Source organism: Penaeus japonicus, unplaced genomic scaffold, assembly GCF_977035675.1.
Source record: "Penaeus japonicus unplaced genomic scaffold, GWHDUDI00000001_assembly GWHDUDI00000023, whole genome shotgun sequence".
NCBI lineage: Eukaryota > Metazoa > Arthropoda > Malacostraca > Decapoda > Penaeidae > Penaeus > Penaeus japonicus.
In genome coordinates, this window is record NW_028234425.1 from 22,221,878 (window position 1) to 22,228,230 (window position 6,353).

The following is a 6,353-nucleotide window of genomic DNA, read 5'->3' on the forward strand; positions in this document are numbered from 1 at the left end:
GATTAAAAATCACTAAAACTTTTTTAACCCTAAAAAAGATATTGCTTTTTTTCTAAAAGCAGGGTTATACCCCGGCTTTTAAAAACCAGAGAAAAATTTTTAAAGGACATTGAAAATGTAAAAATTAAAACATTCTTTTCAGCCTTTACAAAAAAAGGGAAAACCATAGCAAAAAAACTGACGTAAAAAAAATGTTTAAATTAGTAAAAACCCCTGCCGGGTTAATTTAAAAAAATTTCCGGTTAGGTGCTCTAAAGCAAAAAAAGGAGGGGGGAAATTAAATTTTAAAACCCGAACAAAAAAACATTTGGGAGGAAAAGTGGGGGAGGGGCCGAAGGGCCCCTCTGAAGGGGAGGAGAGCAAATCAAACAAATCAAAAGAGAAAAAATCGTCTGTTCTGTGTGTGGTGCTCTTATCTGCAAAACGTATCTTTTAAAAACGGTTTGCCAAAAATTTAAAGATACATCGAAAAGAAAATAGAGTATGTATAAAGGGAAAAAATCGTAAATTCCCTTTCCCTTTTTAATATGCTTTCCTACAGTTGCTTTACCGTTTTCCCTACAAACCGTCACGTCCAGTGTCCCCCAGAAAGCTCGCCCTCGCAGGAGGAAAACAAACAAACCCTTCCCTGCACAGCTCCCAAACTAAACACCCGTCCCCAAAGCACACGGAAAACCAGTGACTTTTTCTTTTAACAAAGGGCCCGGAATGTGCCCACAAAAGGAAAAGCGGGTCCCAAACCGTCGGGGCCAAGTTAACCATTGAGACCTAACTTGAAAGTAAAAAAAGACGGCCCTTTTGGTCGGGGAAAATGGGGGGAATTTTTTAGACTGACGCCTGAAAAATTTTGGGGAAAAACCCCCGGAAGAAAACATCAGCTGGGACTGCTGGAAATCAGGGATTTAAAAATTTGGTAAATACTTTTTAGTGATTAAAACCAGAGCATAACGTAGAAATTTTTTTGGACGCATTTTTATGGGGTCGGTCATTCAGTATTTATTTTTTTTATTTTTTCCTCTTTTTCTCCCTCTTTTGGAAATGTGACTCAAAATTACGGAGGGCCCTCCTCTAAAACAAAAAGTAATGCCTGTTTTGCATTTTTTTGTTTTTGTTCATTCTTAGCATATCCATCTGCAATATCCCTCACCACCACAGCACAGGGGGTCGATAGAAAGCCGAAACCCAAAGGGGGTTTTATTATGCAAAAGCCCTCTCCTTTTCGTTTTCCCTCGGGTCCCAAAGCCTCACCCGCTCCCCTCTCTGTGTCTCTCTGTTCCCCTCTTTTTTTTCCTCTCTCTCTGTTCTCTCTCCTCTTTCTCTCTCCCCTCTCCTCCCTCTCCCCCCCCCCCCCCCCCTTTTCCTCTCTCTCCCCCCCTCTCTCTCTTCTCTCTTCTCCCCTCCCCGCTCCCCCCTCTCTCCCCTCCCCAACTTTTTAGAAAAGCATGACAAAACACCCCTCTCATCGCCCCTTTTAAACATGACAAACGCGGGGGGAAGTTTTACCAAAGGCCCCTGGAAGAAAGCTATTAAATACCTTTTCCAAAATCAGCTGGGGGTTTATAAAACCTGTATCTGGGACTTCCTTTAAGGAAAAAATAAGGGACCCGAATATTATTAAATAGACAATGTACATGATTGAAGAAAACTGTCTTCAAATTGAAAGGTTTTAAATAAAAGGGAAAGGGAACTCAGACTGGGAATTTCATTTTTAAACCCAATTTGATGCAGAAAAGGTACCCTTTATAGTTTTACAGGGGCCTTTGATAAAGCAAATTTGGGGATCTTCGGTATGAATTGAAAAAGGGACTGGGTGAAACGGGAAATTTTCTGAGAGGATTTGGTAATACCCTGACAGTAGGAAACCCTTGCGTAGGGTTTAAAGGGCTTTTTTTCCAAGGAGAAACGTTTTGAGCTAGGTACCCCACAAGGGGGTTTTAACCCCAAAGCTTTTTAAGTACTAAGGAACGGGTTTAGTTAAAGGGGAAATAAAAAAAACCCGGGCGTTAAAGCCAATCATATATGCAAAAGGATAAAATTGATACAAGGGACCACTCATCGCCTTTTTACAAACCCGTGGACAATTTAAAAAGTTTTGGCTAAAAAACATTTTTCGGGTTTAAAAATGAAGAAAAGCCCAAAATTTTCCCGAGAAAAAACAAAGAGGCAACGGCCATTACCCTAAAAAACAAAAAAAGTGGAAAAGGTGTAAACAAAAAAAAAATCGGGGTTTTGTACTTTGGGCCTTCACGGCCCCAAGAAAGGATGCTGAAGAAAAACACGTATTTAACACAGTGAAAGGCTCGACTGGGGCCCTCAGGGCACTTGCTTGTCGGGGGATAGGACCCGGGTTTTGCCTCGGCTGGGCTAGTCTACTTTAGAAAACAGTGGGAAGCTCTGGTGGATTATTCAAAAACCAGCCCTTTCCCTATAGTTGTAAAGGGGAAACCCTCCAAAAGGTTTGAAACCATGCAGAATAAAGCTATGCGTTTTATCCTGGGGTGTCAAAAAATGCTAGGATAGCATAATGAGAACGAGACGGGTTTGGAAAAGCTTTGCACAGAAAATAAGCGAGTTTAAAGGGTCATAGAAGCCGTTAGGCTCATGAAGGGAAAACATGGAAAGAAATTAGTGAGAGATAGGGTCAGGGGTTTGGCCCCATCGGGCTTTCTTGGGGGAAACGGGCAAACAGATATATAAGGGCGTTTTAAAAAATTTATATAGAAATTTTAGGGTTTGGGAAAAATTTTTGGCCAATTTTTTTTCAAGCACCCCCCAAAGGGTGCCACCATGGGGGGGATCAGACATTAATGTAGAGTCGATCCCCTCTTTATGAAAAAGAGGCTTTAAAACCCTAGTCAATTTTAAATCAAGAGGGGGTTCAAAAAAATAAAATCTAACACCCTTGACATTGCCATGTCACGGCGAGGGGCCCATTTTTGAAAGATGGCAGATGTAAAGTGGGTTACATCAGAACAGTTCAACTGCAAGTGGCGGGGTCACCACAAGCAGTGGATAAGACTGATATATATATCGTCAACACAGGCCGCATATATGGGCAATATTGACAGCACTATAAAAAGATGGAAATTATTAATAAAGATGCTTTCTTTTTTTGTGATAGTAGGGAGCGCTGGACTCTTTAACAGCAGGGACCCTGTTTTGAGCCAATGTTAACGATCCCCAATGATTGCTCATGCTTTCGAGCCGGGGCTGAGATTAATTCGGCTATCCCACGCATTCGGAACACCCCTTTAAAGAGGCGTGGGGAAAAGGGAAACGAAAGGCGCTAAAAATGGGGGTTACAACAAATCTCGCTCTAAGCGGGAAGGGCAATCAAGGAAACATTAGACTATGTGAGATAAAAAAAGGGGATTGGGTTAAACGAGCGAACCTGGGAACACTATACACACGATGAACACAGACTTTTGCTTATGGGGGGGCAAGACAAGTGAAAGACTCTGTGCCATGAGAATTTGGGCATATAAATACTATTTGGGGGTTGTTCCCACAGGAACAGGAAAAAAAAATGCAGGTGTGTGTCACCAGTCACCACTTGTACAAATTTTCGGCCCTTTCTTCTATCACAAAACTCAAATGCTCTCCCCAACCCGCTTTGGATCTAAAATCCATAATACAAATTTAAAGAATACAAACACTTCGCATCACCACATAATTTTAGTTAAAAAAAAAGTATCCCTTTTGACTCCCCCTTTTCCAAATCTCCCTGTGGTTTTTTTTTTAAGTTTATCTTTATTACACCCTCCTTTAAAAACAAACATACTTCTTGACTTTCTGATAAATTCTTTCTCCGGGCTTCATATTTTTTAAATATATTGCGCCTTAGTTTAATATAAAACATTGACCTTAAAAGGTTTCATCCGGGGGGTATCCTACTGTTAAAAACTTCTCCTGATAGTAAACTTTTTAATTTTTATGCTTTGATACCCTCTTTTCTCGATAAATTTCAACTGTTACATAGCTTAATTTGTAAATTAATGACCCCCAAAAGGGCAAGTTAGGTGAGGATAACCATTTACCCACCTTCTAATTAATAATCACTTGTCTCAATAAAACCGCAACAAAAATCTCTCCTTTTCCTCTCTCTCTCTCGCTCTCGCTCTCTCTCTTCTTTTCCTCTCGCTCTCGCTCTCTCTCTCCTTTTCCTCTCGCTCTCCTTTTTCTCTCTCTCTCTCTCTCTCCTTTTCCTCTCGCTCTCTCTTTCTCTCTCTTTCTTTTCTCATTCTGTCTCTCCTCTCTCTCTCTCTCCCTCTCCTTTCTCTCTCTCTCCTCTCTCCGTCCTCTCAACTCTCTCTTCTTCTCCCTCTCTCTCCCTCCCCCCCCCCCCTCTCTCTCTCCTCTCTCTCTCTCTTCTCCTCTCCCTCTCCTCCTCTTCCTCTCTCTCTCTCTCTCTCTCTCTCTCATCCTCTCGGCTCTCCTCCTCTCTCTCTCTCTCACTCACTCTCCTCTCTTAATTTTTTAAATATATATAATAAATATAAATAAAAATATATATATATATATAAATATATAGTATGTTTGGGGGGTTTTGTTTTGGGGTTTGGATTTAAATTTTATTTTATATAAATATTAATTTTTATATATATATATTTAATTATTTATTTGTGTTCTCACACACACACAAATTACAACATACATAAATATATATATATATTATATTATATAATAAATTTTATAAATTTTATATATATATTTTTTCTTTTGGGGGTTTTGTTGGTTTAACTATCCCTTTTTGTAACGACCACAATTGATTGACAATTGTTACCGATTGGACTTCCCTTCGCCAGACTAAAATAGCCCTATAGGTTTTTTTTGAGATTGAATGATATCATTTATGATACATCACCTGTAAATACAAACATACTTCTTGCTTTTTGATAAATTCTTTCCTCCGGGAGCATACCCTATATTTTTAACCCTTAAAACCCCATATATTCAATAGTAACATGTGACCTTAGGGAAAGGTTAGCATGCCCGAGGGGTAATCCAACTGTTATATCGTTCCCTGATATTAAAAATTTTTTGTTAGCTTTTGTTGACCCGTCTTTTGCCTCTGTATATATTCCTTTACAAAGGGTTAAGGTTTTTTAAAAATATGTCCAAAAAAGGGGGCTAAATTAGGGGGGATAACCGATTTTTCCTCTTTCCCTTTTGAGATGTACGAATCACTTGTCTCAATATACCTCAAAGCAAAAATCTCTCTCTCTCTCCTCTCCTCTCTCTCTTTTCTCCTCTCTCCCATCTCTCTCTCCTCTCCTCCTCCTCCTCCCTTTTCCCCTCCCCTCTCCCCCTCTCTCCCTCTCTCTCTCTCTCTCTCTCTCTCTCCTCTCTCTCTCTCTCTCTGTCCTCTTTTCTCTCTTTCCTCTTTCTTTTCCTTCTCTCTCTCTCCCCCTCTTCCCCCCCTCTCTCTCTCCCTCCCTCTCTCTCCCCTTCTCTCTCTCCGCTCCTCTCTTTCCCCCTCTCTTCCCCTCTCCTCTCTCCTGTTTCTCTCTCTTTTTTCTCTCTCTCTCTCTCTCTCTCCCTCTCTCTCTCCCCTCCTCTCTCTCCTCTCTCTCTCTCTCCCCTTTTTCCCTCTCTCGTCCTTTTCTCTCTCCGCTCTCTCTCTCTCTCCCCACCCTCCCCTCTCACTCACTCTCACTCTCTCATATATTATAATTAAAAATATATATATATATATATATATATAATATTATAATATATATATATATTGTGGTGGGTGTTTTGTGTGGGTGGGGTGTGTGTGGGTGTGGTTTATATATATATTTATATACTATATATATATATATATAGAATATATAGATATATATATATATATACATTTATACATACAACAAACACACACAATATATATTATAAATTATATATATATATTAAAAAGATATATTTATATATATATAGAAATATATATATATATATAAATATATAATAGTACAATATTATATATATATATATATATATATATATATATTATATATTATATATATATATATATATATAATATATATATTAATATATATAATATATATATATTAATATGTGCTTAAAATATATATATATATATATATATAAATATATATATATCAATATCATATATATATATATATAATATATCATTATATATATATATATATAATACATATATATATAATATATATATATATATATATATATATAATATATCTATGTGATTATGTGTGTGGGTGTATATATATATGATATATAAATATATAGAATTTATATATATTATATAGTATATATATATATATATATATATAGATATATATATATATATATAAAACTAATATAGTATATATACACATACATACTTACAACAC